The 19830-nt window shown below is 37.6% G+C and overlaps 1 non-coding gene across 1 annotated transcript; it reads right to left on the bottom strand.

The window, feature by feature from the left end:
• Positions 1 to 1114: 1114 nt before the first annotated feature.
• On the bottom strand, positions 1115 to 1188 carry TRNAR-ACG. Its single transcript has one exon. It is a non-coding gene; the product is annotated as a tRNA-Arg (tRNA).
• Between the last annotated feature and the right edge of the window lie 18642 nt (positions 1189 to 19830).

A 19830-nucleotide genomic window follows, 5' to 3' on the forward strand; every position in this document is an offset into this window, starting at 1 on the left:
TTGAGTTGTGGACCACAACCAGCGCAGGAGATTAGGATGCGCGCGCCTTTCGCGTGAAGCCTAGTTACTTGCGCGCGCCTTCTGTTACGAGCCGTTTTGATTTTGCGAAAAACAAATTGGCTCGTTCAAACAATATCTTTGTTGAAGAATTGTTTACAGGCGATGTTATCCATTCGAGTATATCTTGTGTTTTTTCCTTTTTTTTATTCTCCTAAACAAGCGTATTGATTTACTTATCCTTTCGTACTTCTTTTAATGCCGATTTTCAAGCTTGGGAACAAAGTCTCTTGGGCGCTCGTATTCTACATTTACTACCAAACAATCCACCCCTTTCAAACCACCTTCTCTCTACAACAAGTTCTAGTCCAACAACAATGTCATCCATAGAGCAACTTCAAGAAGAGGGGATTGATCTCTTAAGAGAAGAAAAGGCTCAAGAGGCCAGGGAGAGAAGAATTAAGTAACTTGAAAAGCTGAAAAGAAAAATGCCGAAGCTTTAGCTTTGCAACAAAAGATGGAACAATAATCCATCAAAGAGAAGTCGTTGGATAAGCTTGTTCTTCGTTCTTCAATGGGAAACAAGTACTTTGATGCAGAAAAGTTTGCTCCTCCTACAAGACTCACTTTACTAGAAAAGTTCGTAGCTACGGACTTGCCCATATTAAAGGTGACTAATAATCCACAAAACCATTTAATGTGTTTTACAAGCACTATGGCTTTAAAGGGAGTTGATCCTAAGCTTTATGCTTCGACTTTCCCTTTATCTCTAGACCAAACCGCATGAGAGTGGTACTATGGGCTAGACCTAAAATTCAAAGCAACATGGGAAGATGTAGTCTCGGCTTTCATCACCCAAAATGAGAGTAACGTAGAGTACAAATCAAATGTACGTGAACTTGAAATACTTAATGATAAGTGACTTTTATGTTACTTTTAGGGTGTTTATGGAGTAGTTTTCTGGCTTATTTTCAAATAATTTAGCTCATTTTATCCTTTATTTCTATTATTTTTTTATTCTCCTCTTTTATCTTTATTTTGAGTATTTTTGTAGTTTATCCCGATCATGATTTTCCTACTCCCAAAGGGGAAAGGTCCTTCCCTTTGGGGTCGGTTGTGGGCGAGGAGGGATTCGAACCCCCGACACCATGGTTCGTAGCCACGTGCTCTAATCCTCTGAGCTACAGGCCCCACCCCGCCTCCACTGGATCTATTCCCGGGAGTATCCTCAAAAAAAGGAACCTTTCCTCTCCCCAGCCATTTCGGGTTAAGAAGATGTGAAAGCTCGTTTCTCTCTATAAGAATAAGAACGGTGCATCCCGAGGTGTGAAGTGGGAGAGAAGGGATGTCATAATTGGGTTTTTGAATAAGACGACCTTTTCATTCTTATTACTTTTTCATATTGAAAAAGTAATAAGAATGAGAGGTGTTAAGCTTTTTATCATCCTGGCGTTAGTTTAATTTCGTATTTTTAGTTAATAATTCCTAGTTTCTCTCTTTTTCTTTTTTTATTTTAGTTTAACCTTTTATTTTCTTCGTTTTATTTTATTATTTTAGTCTTTCTCCTGATTCTCCCTCGTATTGTTTTTTATTGTAGGTGTTTTCGGGTCCTTGGCCGAATTTCAAGTTCAAATCGAGTTCAAGGTCCGAGGTTTTGAGGCGAATGTACAAGCTTCCAAGCAACAACCCCTGCTGCCAGCTTATCATACACCATACCCTTCACTACCCTACACCACCCCAAACAACACACACCAACATCACAACACTTCCCCTGCTCACGCAAACCACCAGCCAATTCCCCTGCTCCAATACACCCAGATGTCGCCTTAATTACCACCCAACACCACCAGCAAACTCCCACGCATCTCACCTCAATTCACCAACAACAATACCAACAGCAGCAGTGTTGCTCACGCAAACACCACAACAGCCCTAACCACCCAAAACACTTCCCTTGCTTCCCTCGCCTCACAAAAACAGCCAGCACAATCCCCTGCTCCCTCACGCAAACCAGCCCACGCAACTCCCTACTCCCTCAATTCCACCACCGCAACAACAACAAAAACAATCACCTGCCAGCGCAATACACCCGCAACTCCAACCAGCCATGCTACTAGCCTACTTCAACCGCAACCACGCACAACAGCCAATTCCAGCCACCACTCTTCATCAACTCCCAAACCGAGCAACCCCAATTGAACTTAATCAAGCCCCAATTCAATAAGATTTCCCGTGGGCGCGGGTGTGAGAAGAGCGGACGCGGGGCTCGATGCACCAAATTTGCCAATTTGTGGCAGAAAGTAGCCGCGGGTGTGTCGCGGTCTCTCCGCGGGCGCGGTCTTCTGGGTGAGAAAAAACTCATATCACGAGCTTCTCATGTGATAATTAATAAGATAGAGTGGTCAAGATTATTTGCTGAAAATTGCTAATGGTGCTGATTTGATGATGGATGTTTACGATGGTAGTGATGATGGTTGTTCGATGATGATGAAATCAGAACAGCCACGAAGATGGGGAAACGGGGGTCTGATTGTTTTTTTTGGTGGGTTTAGCTTGTTTTTTCCCTTTCTTAATTTCTTTTTCCTTTCTTTTCTATTTTTTTTAGTTTGTTATTTAATTAGTTTAATTAGTTTTCTGTTTATTTTCTTTTATTTTACTTGTAACATAAATACCCCTTGGATGTTTAATACTCTCTTAACTTTTAATTAGCGTATTTTATTTTCTCTCTCTTAGGGTTAGATTAGGTTTTCTTCTCTCTAGTTTAGGAGTAGTTTTAGAGAGAGAAAGCTTGGATTTTTCATGGAGTTTTGGGATTTTGAAGAAGCAATTTGTGGATTTTTCTTCTCGTCTATTCAATGAGTCTTCCTAACTTTCTCTAACCTTTATTGCTTTCATTTATTATTTTTTTTGCTTATTTGTTTGTTGATTTGAGTAGATTAATTAGATTATTTGTTTGATTCTTGCTTTTATTTTTGTTTTACCTTGTTTTCCTTGTTTTTGGTCATCGTGTTAGTTTAGATTTTGTTAGGGAAAGGGATGAAGGTTATGTTAATAAATTGAATGTTGATTGTGATTAGTATGAAATTGTTTCTTGATTATTGTATATGGATGATGCTTTTATGGATTAGAATCTTTTTAGCTAATTGATTCTATGCTTTTAATTGTGCTTTCAATCAATTGTGCGAAAGTGAGTTGTTTAAGAGCCCTAAATTCTTCCATACCTTTGCTAGGCTAGTTGCACAAGAGTGAATTAGTTTAGTAGGATAATTAACATGCTTAATTGTGCGAAAGTGAGTTCATTGTGTTAATTGTTCCTAATTGAGGTCATTTTCATCTAATTGTATGATGTTGTTGAATGCATTGATGTAATTGGATTCCACATTCCCTAGTTTAAGTTGTTTGTTCTAAATAGTCTTTAGTTTAATCTATCTCTATCTCACAACCTTTCCTACTAGTCTAATTTGCATAAATTGATACACTTAGTCTTCGTGGTTCGACCCTTTACTTGCCACTAACTAGTTTGGTGTAAGTTTAGGTATTATAAATTTCTAATTTGGTTAGGGTTAGTAGACCAACAACCTACTTTTACCCTCGATAAAATTTTGGCGCCATTGCCGGGGACTAAGGTGTTCATTAGTTTGTGTTGATTAGATTAGCTAGGTTCATGTATATTATTTGATTTTTGTTTACCTTCCTTTGTTCTTTGTATAAAAATGGCATGCTTATCTTTTCCTCAATTAGATGGTGAACCCTTCTATGCTTACTTTGAAAGACTAGATGGTTTCCTTAGTTACCATGGGTGTTCTTTTAGTGATGCTTGTGGTATATCTTATTGGGGCATGAATGAGTATACTAGGGGAATAGTTGAGGACATGAATAATGGTAGATTTCGTCATTTGTCTATGCATGATGCTTGGAATTTTTTTCACATGACTTGCTAGAAATTCTTATGATAGAGATTGTAATGTTTCTTTTTTTGATTCTCAATGTTAAGATTCTTTTAATTTTTGCATGAATTCTCTTGATACCTCTAATGTGCCTTGTGATTATCCAAATCTGCATGTTGACCTCCTCCCCTCTTATGCTCAATGTGATGAGGTTTGTGCTAATTTTGATAATATACCAATTTGATTTTGATCATGAACCTCAACCCGATAACATCGATGCCCAAATTCTTTTTCAAATGCAATATCTCGCCCAACAACTCCGAGAGCTAAAAGAGGAACAAAAATTGAGAGAAGTGAGGCTTGCCCAAGTGATGAGTTCTAGGATTGATTTAAATGGATGTGAGGCACCTCACTTGGAGTGTGAGAGTGTTTTTGAGGATGATTTAGGCCAAGGGTGTGAAGGTGAGGGAAGATTTTCTTGAGATGAGAGGATTTTTGAGATTTTTTATCCTTTTCATTCCCCATTTGAGCTTGAATACCATCCTTCCCCTTATTCACCCCCTTTGAGAGCTTCTCTGGTGAGGATGTGAGTGAGCCATCTTCATGTTTGAATAAAAGAGAGTTCATGAGGATGATGATGGTGAGATTGAGCTACCAAGAGAGATTGAGAGTCCCTTGAGTGGTGGTGGAGGAGTTGAGAATGAAGAAAATGTCGATTTTGAGGATTCCAACCCCCTTCCCCATCTTGAAGAGTCTACTTTTCAAGCTTGTGACCCTTCTATCCATGAGTCTTTGGACTCTTTTGAGGCTATTTATAATATATTCATTTAAGGAATAACAAAGCATAATAGATTTTTTAGAGAGTTCATTGGCAATGCTTCATGGGAAAGGGATGAGTTTGAGAGAAATTTTTATCCTTTCATGCATGGTTTAGAGACTCTAGGCTTTGAGGATCTTGAGGGAGTTGTTGTGCATTGTTGTGATAGAGAGGATGATGAGGTTATTTCACTTGGAGAGTTTTTGTTTGAGGGAGATGTGAGTTATGAGTGTTCTTTTGAGGATTATATGATTGATTTTGATGCCCTCATTGGTGATGTGAGGTTTTGTGAGACCATTGTTTCTGCTTCCCTTCATCATGTCCCTTTTCAAAGAAATTCGACCACATCCCCTACTATCCTATGTTCCTCTCCTCTTTTTTCTTAAAGCCTATTGAGGACCCTCTCTTCTTTGATGAGACAATTCCTTTTCATCCTCCCATTATTGAGGAAATGGATGATTGTGCCACCCAAAAAGATTTTGAGGAGGTTTTTCCTTTTTATTCTTTTTCTTATTCTTCTTCTTCTTTCACTTTTTATTTTCTTGTTTTTTCTTTTGATTTTTCTTCTTTCTTTTGGCATCTTCCTCCTCACTTATGTGCAATAATCTTGTTGCACATCCTCTTTCCTTCATTTGCCTACTTGTTATTTTATGAAATGTGTAAGCTCTTGCGTTCATTGTAATATTATTTACTAGAGTGGTCTCTCTTAGACGTTAAACAAGCCTTTCTTGGGAAGTAACCCGAGGTTTTTTATTACTTTCATTTTCTTTTATTTTTAGATTAGATGTTCTCTCATGGAAATGTTTGTGTGTCCCTTTCTAGGTACATGACTTGATATACTCTTATGCAATGGTGTGGATCAAGCATCAAGGAAGTTTGACACCTATTTTTTTGCTAGCACAAGGAAACCAAGATCCAATTCAAGAGAAAATTTGCTTCGGAAGGTTAAATTGGTTCAGTTGCGGGTATTTACACCCACCTATATCCGGTAATATCTTTCCTAGCTCTTTCTCTAATGGTTGGTGACTTGTTACACATGTGTTGGTTTGCTTCAAAAGTTGATTTCTTTCTTTTCCCCTATCCCTCTCAAATTCCCAAGCACCACCTACGAATTCCCCTTTCCCTCCCGAAATATCCAGCCACCACCTTCGCGCGGCAGCCTAAATCCACTCCCACACGTCGTCGTCGCCCAACTTGCCGAAAACCACCACCCGGAACCCTAAAACACCAAAATCGAAACCCTAAATTTTAGTTTTAGGATTTCGACATACGTGGTGGTTTAGTTTGGGGTAGAAATGGCACCAATAGGGGCGAAATTGATTCGTCGGCGCGGGGGCGGTGGTTTGGGCGCTGAGGTGGTTAACGAAGGGTTCTTCGAGGGAGATGGGCTGTTTCGCGATCGGTGGTTCGATTGTTCTTTTAGGATTTCGCCGGTGGTTCAAGAGAGAGGGAGTACGGCGGCCTGACGGGGGTATTCTCGTCGAATTTCAGGTCAGTGCAGGGGTTGTGGTCGGAATTCGGCGCCAGCGCAAGGGTTATGGTTGCGTTTTTCGCCGACCAGTGGTGGCTGGCTGGGTGGAGGGACGTGGGTGGCTGGAGGGACGGTGGTGGCTGGAGGGACGTGGCTGGCTGGGTTTTCTTCTTTTTCTTTTTTTATTTTATTTTTTTAATTAAAATTATATAATTAATTAAAAATTAAGTATTTAAAAGGGAACCAATCATATGTTGCCACGTGGCCTTATTAGCCTTAATGACTAACGGTGTTAACGTCCGTCAGTCATTAAAGGCATGTTGTGACATTTTAGTTAAACTGAAGGTTATACGGTGTATTAGAAAGTTTTCTATGGTTTATGGTGAATTAAGCTTTAACTCAGTGGTATTTGGTGAAAAATCCGTTTGGTTTATGTGTAGTACCCCGTATTTTTAATGTATTTTATAAATTATTTTATTTAATTATAAAATATATGGAAATTTCACCAAATGCCCCTGAGTTATTTTTTTATTCACCAAATACCCATCAAAACTTTCAAATTCACCAAATACTCCTGAGTTTAAGAAAAATGTCACGAAATGCCCTTATTGACTAACGGCGGTTAACACCGTTAGTCATTAATGACTAATATGCCACGTGGCATCCTCTAATTGGTTTTTGTAATTTTAGTTATTTAATTATTAAAAAAACTTTAAAAATAAAAAAAAATTAAAAAAAAATTAAAATTAACCCCACTAGCGACCACCGCCACAACCCCCAGACCCTGCGCCGGTGGTCCATTTTCGCTGGCGAGGGCAACCCCCCACCCTCCGACACCCCCCTCCCCTACCCCAGCCCCTTTTCCCTCCGTTTCCCCTCCCTTTAAACCCCCTCCCCCACCTCGAAAAAACCCCCTCCCTTCACGGCCGGCGCCCAAACCCCTTCTCGGTGCCGGCGAACCAATTTCGTTTCACCCCCTGTCATCCCCACCCCCTTTCCCCCCTAAACAACCACCTAAAAAAACCGGAAACCCCCCAAATTGAAACCCTAGATTTCGATTTGGGGTTTTTCGATTTAGGGGGTTTTTAGGGTGGTGGTTTAGGGGAAAATGGGGTGGGGATGGCGGGGGTGGGGCGAAAATGGTTCGTCGGCGCCAGGGAGGGGGTTTTTTGAGGTGGGGGAGGGGTTTTTAAGGTAGGGGAAACGCGAGGAGAAGGGGCTAGGGGAGGGGAGGGGGGTGTCGGAGGGTGAGGGGCTGCCATCGCCGGCGAAAATGGACCACCGGCGCAGGGTCTGAGGATGGTGGCAGTGGTGGCTGGTGGTCATTCGTTGGGGGTGGGGGTGGGTCTTGGGTGGTTAGGGTATTTTTTTTAATTATTAAAGTTTTTTTTTAAGTTTTAAAGTTTTTTTTTATAATGAATTAATTAATATTACAACAACTAATTAGAGGCTGCCACGTGGCATATTAGTCATTAAGGGCATTTGATGATATTTTTCTTAAACTCGGGGGTATTTGGTGAATTTGAAAGTTTTGATGGGTATTTGGTGAATAAAAAAATAACTCAAGGGCATTTGGTGAAATTTTCGTAAAATATATTTTTGGTCAAACTATTTTAATTATTGGATTATAAATAAAGCAAGTATTTATATTTGGGTCAATAAATATTTAATCCAAACGTAGCCCATCTTTATTATGAACCCAATAATCCTATTTTTACTTTTGGGCCACCTATTTCATCATTTAAGTCCATTATTTTTATGAAGCCCAAACCTACTCTAACCTACTCTACACTATAAATACTCCATTTATCCCCAAAATTTTCCCACACAAAGTCAATAAGTCAAAAGGTTAGTTTCTACTGTTTTTGTCCCTTTTCCTTTTTCTTTCTTTTTCCTTCTTTTTCCCTTACTTCCATTTTTTTTTCTCTTGTTCCCCTTACATGAGCTCCATGGGTGGGTTCCATGAACCCACTGCCACGTCACCCTCTAGCCGCCGGACCACCTTGACGGACGATCACCTTCCGTCGACCACCAGCAGCCGGCGGCTGCAGCCACCCCAACAACCACCGGTGGTCTCCATCCCTTCTCTATCCTCTTGTTTTAATTATTGTTCTAACAATTTATAATTTGAGCTTTTTGATTTTAATTGTTTAAATATGATTAGTATGTTTGGTAATTATATTTTAATGATTAAAGATTGTAAATTTTAGATTATAAAGTGTTAAATTTTTAGATTTTATGAAGTATTAAAAGTTAGGGTTTTAATTATTAAAGTGTTGATTTTTAGGGTTCTAACTTACAATTGATTTGGGGGTTTTATATACCCATTGATTGTAAGTGGTAATAAAGCTTAAAGATTGTATCTTTATGGAGTTTTAATGAAATTTTAATGGGTTTTTGTTAATAGAATAATGCTGGAATTTTTATTTACATACTACTTTTGTGTATTAATTAAAAGGAGTTGATTACCCATAAGTAGAGAATATTTTAAGTGGTTTTAATATAATTTTCAGATTTATTTAAGGGGTTTAAGCCTTAAAAAGTATGTTGGAATTTTTATATGAACACTATAATTGAGTTTTCACTTTATGGTTTTTAATACCCTCTCAAAGAGAGAGTTATAAAGGTTTTTTAACCAAAATTTCAGCTTGTTAGTGAGGTTTTAAAATGTTTAAAAGTTGCTGGAAATTATGTATACTAAGGTAATTAATATAGGTTTATTGTCCCTTTATGTAGGAGACTTGGTTCGAGGGGTGTTGTAGTGTATTTGGCCACTTTAAGGGCTTAATTGAGTTACATTCGCGTACTTAGCATAATTATTTTGATGTAATAACATGCTAAATGTATTTGATTGATTACAAGTAGTATCATGCTAGGTTTGGTTTGGAAATTATGATTCGGATGTTATTGGTGATTGGATTATGAAGCATGATTTATCTATGATGGATTATTGAATGGAAAATAATAGCTTGGAATATTATTTATGAGCCACATATTTATTTATGGCATGATAGAGAGCATGTTTAATTTGGTTTGGAATATTGAAAAGGAATTTTATTATGGTTCATATAATTTTTATTGATGCTATTAGCATGAGGAAAGAGCTATATATCTGTCTATGTACACGAGGAATAAATTGTATGTTGGTCCCTTAGTGCACCTAAAGTGTTTTTAATACCGAGGGATAGGATTTGTGGCGCTTTATGCGTTTAAGGTGTCATTGGCATCGAGGTAGAATTAAAAAGGATTCAACATTAAATATTATGTGTTCACTAATTATTCAAGAATTAAATTGGTGTGTTTGATTGTTTGAATAATTATTGTCGATTGAATAATTATGGTTTGAAGGTCATCACTGAGTTTAATATTCATTAAATAACGTAAAGTGAAAGAGATTACGTACCAAAACTCTTGGAACGTATATACCTCGTGTATGAACATATAAGGGGAGTTATGGGGCTTTATATTTAACCTTAACTTCTACTGGAGTACAGGACGCTGTACATTCCTTTTATTATTATTATGCGCAGGAATTCTGCCACCTATGTGTGGTTTTTGATGCTGGCACGGTTAGCTCCCGTTTCAGTAACCTCAATTATTGGGGGAGGTTAGTGGGAAACCCGTTCGATGCGTAATCAACGAAAAATAAATTATTTAGTGTCTAGTCAGAATTTTTATTGAATGTGGTATGCTTGAAAAACAGGTGCAACAAGGTAAGTAGTGTGTTGATAGAGAATTATATGCTAGTGTGTTAGTTGCGCTTATGCACTCAACTTTGCTGATTGAGTGTTTTGTGTGTTTATTGGTCTTGTCTTTATCTTGGCCCTATGATGACCCACTTTTAATAGAGAGTAGTGGAAATAGGTAGAGATAAGCTTTTCAGGTGTTGAAGCATATTCATGAATGGGAATGAATGAAGAGCGTATTATGCTAGTTTCCATAAGTATATGATGTGTTTATCGCTTTAACTATTTATGATAATATTACTATGCGTGACTAACGAAAAGGGGTTTGAATTTGGTTTGGTTTTAATAAGGGCCTATAATGGTTCCATGTTGTAGGTTGATTTTATTTGACTTTCGTAGACTTTACTTTCGTTTGATTGATTTCTTAAGCTGACTTGTTTTTGAATGGTTTTGAAATTAGTCTTCCACTGTGTGTCTTTGATAATTTCCTTGGCTGTATTCACCATGGCGGTAATGTCTTAGAATTTCCGATTTCGTATTTTAAAATAGTAAAACAGGTATTTTAAAGGAAAGGAATTTCTAGGGTGTTACATTATGTTTGAGCTTGTTGTCTCATTCAAGCTTGGGGAGGGTATTCTATCATGTTTGGTGGGATGTTGATTCATACATGTTGTGCTCTTGAGTATATGCATTTCCATGTCTTTTCTTATATTTTGAAAAGATTTTTGTTTACTTTCAAGGTAATTTTGGCAACTTGTGGTTTGTTAGTTCTTGTTTTGGACATTCTATTTTGAGACTTGTATTCTAGAATGTTTTTCTTCCTAAGTGGTAAATGTTTGCACGGTTTGAGAGTGTCATCGGTTGACTCTAGAATACTATATGCTAAGGTAGCCGGTTTAAGAACTTTTAGGAGTCCATGAAGCTTTAGTTCACGGGAATGTGGTAAGATGGAGTTGCTCTCTCTAGTGGATTTGAAAGCCTTAGTTGGTATTTGTTTGGTTATAATCCCTTGTGAGCTCCATTTGTTCTAGCCTTCATCACCTTGTTGAGCGGCAATTTAGGATCCTTGACTATGCATGTCATATTCCTTGTTTTGACCTCTAGCTTCCAAAATCGTGACCAAGCCACTCTAGGGGAGGAAAAGGGCACCTTTTTTTATTTTTCTTTGTCTTCTTTATATTTTGTAACAAATCTGGTTTTCTATTTTGCTTCAACCTACTTATTAACCAATTTGAGCCTAATGTTTCCCGCTCTTGTTTAAACTGTGTTACAAACCTAATGGCCTATGTTTACCAACCCTATTAGTTAGTGAAGCATTGGCATGTGAGGTTTGAGTTTTGAGAGTGTTGAATATGAACAAGACATTTATATAATTGGTTTAAGTACGGTATTGAAAGTTGAGCTTGAAAAGAATATGCAAAAAATTTTGAGAAAAAAGATGCAATTTAAGAAAATCAAATAAAATTTCAAGCAAAAGCCGTCCATAGTTAAAAAAAAAAGGCAAGGACAAAAAAAAATATTTTAGTTGGTTTCGTTTTTCTTCCCTTGTTTAAGCATTGGGGACAATGCATCGTTCAAGCTTGAGGGGGGGGGGGGGGGAAGGGAGCGTTCCTTCATTTTTGTATATATTGTGTGTTTGTGTTGAGTAAGCTTGGGGGAGATGGTTTTCTTTTGGTATTTTTGTTTAATGTTTGGTGGCGTCTTGAGTTTGTTTTTGAGAAGGGGCCCCTCTTTTGCTTCATGATGAGTGACATCTATGTCACTCTTAGGGAGTAGTTTTAGAGTTATTTCTGTGTGTATTTTCCCTTTTATTCTCTTGTTTTCTTTTTAATAAAGTTTCTAGTTTATTTCTTAGTTTTAGTATGTTTTATTTTAATTTCTTTATTTAATTGATTTCTAGTTTATTTTCGTATTTTATTTGCTTTTGATTTATTTTATTTCGTTCCTTTTCTTTGTTACTTTCATAATTTTTATAGTTTTAAGTTTATTTTGTTATTTATTTGATTTTATTTACTTGTACAGTTTTATTTAATTTTTATTGGTATAGTGTTATTTCTTTTATTTTCTATTTTATTTTATTTATTTTATTCTTTGTCCCAATCCTCTCCTCAATCTTCCTCGGGTTTGTTTGTGTGTAGGTTCGAGTTCGAGGTCCAAGGCGAATTCCCAAGACATGCTCACACACCAATTTATTGTTTCCCCTTACCCTTCACCCCACAATCACCTATCCTTCACCACACCAAATTCACAACCTCCACATATCGCAGCCCTCACACCCGCCGCACCTATCACCAGCAGCCATCAATCACCACCTACCTAACAACCATCGCCACCGCACTCACCTCCAATCTACCACCAAAATCACCACAGTGCCACCACCATTTTACACCTACCCATTAGCCCCCGAATTTTCCAGCACCAGCCACCTCAATACACCTATCTGCGCAATAACAACAGCAACCAAACCCACACATAACTCACCACTCTAGCTCCCACGCAACTGCACCACCGCAACAATCAACCAACACCCCGTAACAGCCACCAACCTTTCCCTTGCTCCCTCACGTAACCACCAATTACCAACCCAGCCACACGCTGCTGCCTCTTTCCACCACTTTCAGCCACCAAAAATAGCAGCCCCTACACCACCGTCCACCAAAACCCACACCAATCAACCACCTTTAGCCACTCAAATCGGCGCACAGAGCAGCTCTCCTCCCCACGCAAACCCACCTTTCCCAGCAGCAGCAATTGCGCCCAAATCAACCCCATCAGTTCGCACAAGCATCACCCAAATTTAAAGCAATTCAAGTTCATTTGGGTTCGAGCAAACTGCATAGGAGTTCGGTCAAATTGCAAGTCAGAAACTTTTGAAGTTTTGTAATTTGAAGAGGTGTGGTCGAACACACCCATGGTTCGACCGAACCAACCTCGTAGTTCGGCTACACCAACCCATGGTTTGATTGAACCATATCACGAGCTCTGTGCGTGGTTATTAACGAAGATCAACGACTTGAATTGATGCTCGATGAGTGTTGTTGAAGATGAACGGTGGCGATTTCATGATAAAGCTTGATGATGGATTTTGATAGGGTGTGAAGTAGGGGAATGAATCCCATTTTTAAGAGCAGCCAAGAAATCGATGCAGAAGAAAAAGGTCTGATGTTTTGAAAATTATGGGTTTATTTTTCTTTATCTTTTAATTTTTATTTCTTATTTTTCTTTCCCTTTTCTTATTTCTTTCTTTAGTTTCATTTTATTTTTCCTTTTCTTTCTTTATTTTATTTCCTTCTTTTATTTTTCTTACTTTGGCTAGCTTAGTATAAATACCCAATTTTGGGGTAATTAGAATTAACAAACAAGGAACAATTAACATTTATTCTATTCTCTAATTAGTTTTTAGGTTAGCTTCTCTCTCTAGGTTTAGGTTAGGATTAGGGTAGTTCAGAGAGAGAAAGTAAGGGTTTCACCATTGTTGAGTTTGGATTTTGAAGAAGAAATTGATCATCTTTTCTATAGACTTTCATCTTCAATCAATGAGAATCTATAACTCTCTCTCCTCTATTTTTATTGCTTTCTTTTGATTATTATTTTTATTGTTGGTATTGCTTGTTAATCATGTTGATTCTTGATTATTTGTTGATTAATCTTGTTGTTATCATGATTAGTGACTAATTCCCCCATTAAGGGGATGGTTGTGGTATAGTTGGACCTTGAGCATGTTCTAGGGTTTAGAATTGATTGATTTGTGATTAAAGTCTTTATATGCTTGATATTCTTTGATCTTCTTGCAAGTGCACATTGTTGGTTGATTAAAGGTGAATCTTTGCTAACAAGGAACGGAAGATGACTTAGTTAAGGTTCATTATTATCGATTGTTATTTAATAGTACCTCCTAGTATATGGTTATAATGTGGAAACATAGAGGCTATGTTAGGTGAAGCCAATTGACCCCGGAAGGCGGTTAGATTGGATCCGTTACTTCGATATTTGAGCATTTTTAGTTCATATTTAATTCAATTTCTATGCCTTTGTTTATGTTCAAGTTAATGCTTTACCTAAACCATTTCTCTTAGTGTTTTATTTCTTGTTTTAGCATCTTTAGACTTTAGTTTATTTATCTCTTACGGACTAGCTTAATTGTCGATAAAATTTGGTGATGTTTATTCGTTCCCTTTGGTTCGACCCCTATGCTTGCCTTATACTCGTATTAGGTTTGTTTAGGTTATATAAATTGTATTTGATCTATGGATAGACTTTTGACGACGCGTTTATTCCCTTGTCACTTCACTTAGGAAATATCACCAAAATTTTTAAATTTTTACCCCTAGTCTTACGTTACATCCAATAAAACACCCTTACACTTTAGGGGGCTTAGGTCAAAGAATAGTGGAGGGAGATAGACTTCAAACCTATGGAGAGAGTATGCATAATTGATATGTCGGGATTACCTTCTCAAAGTTTTTCATTTCTTTATCTTTTTTCGGTTCCTTTGAGGAATCAAGAGAAGCTAGCTTATGGGTGGAGCTAGGGCGATTGAGTCCTCATTAGTTCTCTATGCTTAGCATATGTTATGTTTCAATCAACCATTGACATCTTAGGACGTGTATACATTTGTCTACTTAGAAAGGTTTGCATTCATTGGTGCTTGTTCCTATCTCTTGTCCAAATATGAACTTGTTTCTTGCTTTCTCTTTTTATGTTTATTTTTCTTTTTGTTTATTGCCTTGCCTTGGTTTTTGTATAGAGTTGTGGGTTAAGCTCTTAGGAAACCCTCACGAGAGCACACTCGTCCTCTAGGGAGATTTAGGGGTTTAAAGGGCTTGTCTTTAGTTGCTAAAATTGACCGTGATTTCTATGAAAGTGAGTTAGTGTACATTCTTATCTTCCTTTAGTGTCTTAGCTTTTCTTGAATAATTCACTCTCCTTCTCTCGTGTTTCATGTTAATTTGCTGGAGGACGAGCAAAAGGTTAGCTTGGGGGAGTTTGATGAGTGACTTTTATGTCACTTTTAGGGTGTTTATGGAGTAGTTTTTTGGCTTTTTTTAAAATAATTTAGCTCATTTTATCCTTTATTTCTATTATTTTCTTATTCTCGTCTTTTATCTTTATTTTTAGTAATTTTATAGTTTTTAATAGTTTTTAGTTTTTTTCGTATTTTTAGTTAATAATTCTTAGTTTCTCTCTTTTTCTTATTTGATTTTAGTTTAACCTTTTATTTTTTTTCGTTTTATTTTATGATTTTAGTCTTTCTCCCAATTCTCCCTCGTGTTGTTTTTGGTTGTAGGTGTTTTTGGGTCCTTGGCCGAATATCAAGTTCAAATCGAGTTCAAGGTCCGAGGTTTTGATGTGAATGAACAAGTTTCCAAGCAACAACCCCTGCTGCCAGCTTATCATACACCACACCCTTCACTATCCTACACCACCCCTAACAACACACACCAACATCACAACACTTACCTTGCTCACGCAAACCGCCAGCTAATTCCCCTGCTCCAATACACCAAGTTGCCGCCTTAATTACCACCCAACACCACAAGCAAACTCCAACGCATCTCACCCCAATTCACAACAACAATACCAACAGCAGCAGCGTTGCTCATGCAAACAACACCACATTCTAAACCTCCAAAAAAACTTCCCCTGCTTCCTTCACCTCACAAACACAGCCATCACAATCCTCTGCTCCCTCACGTCAACCAACCAGCACAACTCCCTGCTCCCTCAATTCCACCACCGCAACAACAACAAAAATAACCACCTGCACCCGCAATACACCCGCAACTCCAACCAGCCATGCTACTAGCCCACTTCAAACGTAACCACGCACAACAAAAAATTCCGGCCACCACTCTTCATCAACCCCCAAACCGAGCAACCCCAATAGAACTCAATCAAGCCCCAATTCATTTGGATTTCCCCGCGGGCGCGGGTGTGAGAGGAGCAGACGCGGGGCTCGATGCACCAAATCTGCCAATTTGTGGCAGGAAGTAGCCGTGCGTGTGACGTGGTCTATCCACGGGCGCGGTCTTCTGGGTGTGAAAAAAACCCATATCACGAACTTCTCACGTGATAATTAATAAGATCGAGCGGTCAAGATTATTTACTGAAAAATTTTAATGGTGCTGATTTGATGATGGATGCTTGCGATGGTGGTGATGATGGTTGTTCGATGATGATGAAATCAAAGCAGCCACGAAGATGGGGAATCGAGGGTCTCATTGTTTTTTTGGTGGGTTTAGCTTGTTTTTTTTTTCCCTTTTTTAATTTCTTTTTCCTTTCTTTTCTATTTTTATTTTAGTTTGTTATTTAATTAGTTTAATTAGTTTTTTTTTATTTTCTTTTATTTTATTTGTAATATAAATACACTGGTGGAGTTTAATACTCTCTTAACTTTAAATTAGCCTATTTTATTTTCTCTCTCTTAGGGTTAGATTAGGTTTTCTTCTCTCTAGTTTAGAAGTAGTTTTAGAGAGAGAAAGCTTGGATTTTTCATGGAGTTTAGGGATTTTGAAGAAGCAATTTGTGGATTTTTCTTCTCATCTATTCAATGAGTCTTCCAAAATTTCTCTCACCTTTATTGCTTTCATTTATTATTGTTTTTGCTTATTTGTTTGTTTATGTGAGTATATTAATTAGTTTAGTTGTTTGATTCTTGCTTTTATTTTTGTTTTACCTTGTTTTCCTTGTTTTTGTTCATCATGTTAGTTTAGATTTTGTTCTAGAGAAAGGGATGAAGGGTATGTTAATAAATTGAATGATTGATTGTGATTTGTATGAAATTGTTTCTTGATTATTGTGTATGGATGATGCTTTTATGGATTAGAATCTTGTTAGCTAATTGGTTCTATGCTCTTAATTGTGCTTTCAATCAATTGTGCGAAAGTGAGTTGTTTGAGAGCCCTTAATTCCGCCATACCTTGACTAGGCTAGTTGCACGAGTGTGAATTAGTTTAGTAGGATAATTAACATGTTTAATTGTGCGAGAGTGAGTTCATTGTGTTAATTGTTCCTAATTGAGGTCATTTTCATTTGGTTGTATGATGTTGTTGAATGCATTGATGTAATTGGATTCCACTTTCCCTAGTTTTAGTTGTTTGTTCCAAGTAATCTTTAGTTTAATCTCTCTCTATCTCACAACCTTTCCTACTAGTCTAATTTGCATAAATTGATACACTTAGTCTTCGTGGTTCGACCCTTTACTTGACACTAACTAATTTGGTGTAAGTTTAGGTATTATAAATTTCTAATATGGTTAGGGTTAGTAGACCAACGACATACTTTTACCCTTGATCACTTAAGCAAGGCGACGACGAAGGTTTCCTTGCTTTCCATTTTAGTTGGCGAGAAAAGGCAGCCCACCTTGCCCAAAGGCCACCTTATCTCGAGTTAGTACAAAAGTTCATTGACAATTGTCATGAAAAGTACAACAAACATCTGCGTTACCTTGGCTTAGATACTTTCCAAAAGGTATATTATGTGGCTACTAGGATTGAAGATGATATTACTAAAGAAAAAGCAAATCTACAAAAGGGGGAATGACAACGCTTCATCCTCTATTGAAGTATTTGCGACTTCTACGCAATATAATAGCACGACCCAATATCATATAAATGATCCTCGAAGTAGATGGACAAAAGAAAGAAAATTTACACAATTCCCTGTGAATTACAAAAAGTTGTTAGAAAAATTAAGCAAAAAAGGTTTACTTAAACCAACAGGGCCAACGCCACCAACTCCATCAGAAAAACGATATGCCCAATGGGATGGCAATGCTTACTGTGCTTATCATAGGGGTGTTGGGCATGATACTGAACATTGTTATGTCTTAAAGCACAACGTACAAGATCTAGTACACTTAAACCCAACAATAATGTATCCTTATTAGGGGTATTTCACATTGATGAGGAACATATGGGAAGTGACACGTTCTTTGGACTATATCACACCTATAGGGAAACCTCTAGCTACAACACTCGTAGGGGCAACTATCAAAGTGTGTGGATTATGGGATGACGACTTTCAAGACTTATATGTCTCTAAGTACGCCGCCGTCGCACCTCCACCTTGTCTATAAAATGAGACAAATGGAGCGCTTGATTGGGATCATTTCTTGGGGAAATCACAAGATTTATCAAATCTCTCCTTGGATGAACAATGGAATCAAGCACAACTCATGGAACATCTTGAAATGGAAGCACATTCAAAGCCTCTAGAAGAAAGTTGGTTCACGAGTCCTACAACTAACCCAAATGAATAGATCATCTAACTCGTTTTGGGCGAGTTTATCAAGCACCACCAAATGGATCTTCGACCACTCAAAATCAAACTCAAGGTCAAACTCAAAATTCAATAACACCTCCCTTGAGTTGGAAGATCCATTGGTCAAACAAATTCGCCAATCCAAGGAAAATGTTAGCATTTGGGAACTCCTAAGTACTTCTAAGGATCATAGGAATTCTCTTATGAAGGCTTTAACGGCTTTGGCTGTAAGCACAGACAAAACTCCCCAAGATCTCGTTAGCTTGCTTACTAGAGAGAAATCCGACAAATCAACCATTTTTACTAGTGATGATTTTCATTCAAAAGACACTACCCACAACAATGTATTATACTTAACTGTAGGGTGCAAGGGATACAACATCCCTCTTACTTTGGTGGACAATGGGTCAGCTGTAAATGTGTGCCCATTACAAACTACAAAATATCTAGGCCTTAATCCAGAGAAAGACTTCCAATCAACAACACAAAGCATCAGGGCCTATGACAACTCAAAGTGATCGGTGTGTGGAATTGTTAAGCTACCAATTACCACAGGCCCAATTCAAAAGATGGTTGAATTTCATTTCATAGATATTAAACCTACATTGAATATTCTTCTTGGACATCCTTGGATACATGAGCTTGGTTCAACACCATCCTCACTTCATCAAATGGTTAGGTTGAACTATCAAGGTCTTCATATGACTATACATGCTTCTCCTCTCAAAATAGTAATAAATGATTAATCACTTCTAGAAATAAACCATGATAATGATGAAGAGGACATGTGGGGATTTTCCGCGGATGCAATTTGCACACTATAAATGGAGGGAAGCCTTGAAGAATCATTCAAGCTTGATCCATACTCCACCCTAATAGTAAACAACATCTTATTTAAGAGTAGTTACTTTCCGAGGATACCTTTGGGAATAGGATTGAAGAAGTCTATCTTACATCCTATCCTAAAGAAAAGCTTCTCCTTTGGATTGGGATACAAACCAGTAAAAGAAGAACAAGGATCTCACGATGCTAAAATCAAAGCACGTAGAGACAATCACAAGAAAGGGATAATCACTTTACTCCCATCCTACAATCAAACCCTTGATGGATAATTCATTAGGGAGGGAGAGGATTTCCCATGCTATGACTTTCCAAAACCACTAGTTTTAGAAGGTATCAAGAAGCCTGGATTCGAGGTATTCCACGAATGCTACTTCTTAAATGAAGATCTCGAAATTGTTTAATCAAAATACCCAAGTCTAGGGTGCTATGATAGGAAAGCATTCAACTTGCAGTTTGGACTAGAGCAAAATCATGTTGCTAGAATGACTAATCGAAATTCCATCCAAGATGATGCTTTTGACCCAACCTCGTTGTTCACCTGAGACCTTCAAGCATGGATAAACTAAATCTTTCAAATGGACCAATCATAAAGGTGATAAGTTTGAAATCGTCACTGGCGAAGGGACGATGTTTGAAGAATCTGACGATGAGTCCACTTTAGATTTTAAGGAAGCTGAAAATTTAGGCCTTGTGGCAAGTACTGAGTTTTTATTTTCTAGTTCTAAGGACAAAGATCCCAAAAAGGATTATTCTCTTCATGTACTTTATTTTGATTTCAATAATATGAGCTATATTTCCGAGTATATGCCTTCTCTTGAATCTTTTGAATTCTACAACAATCAATCTAATAAAGATAATAATATTAAC

Source organism: Chenopodium quinoa, unplaced genomic scaffold (assembly GCF_001683475.1).
Source record: "Chenopodium quinoa cultivar QQ74 unplaced genomic scaffold, ASM168347v1, whole genome shotgun sequence".
Lineage (NCBI taxonomy): Eukaryota > Viridiplantae > Streptophyta > Magnoliopsida > Caryophyllales > Amaranthaceae > Chenopodium > Chenopodium quinoa.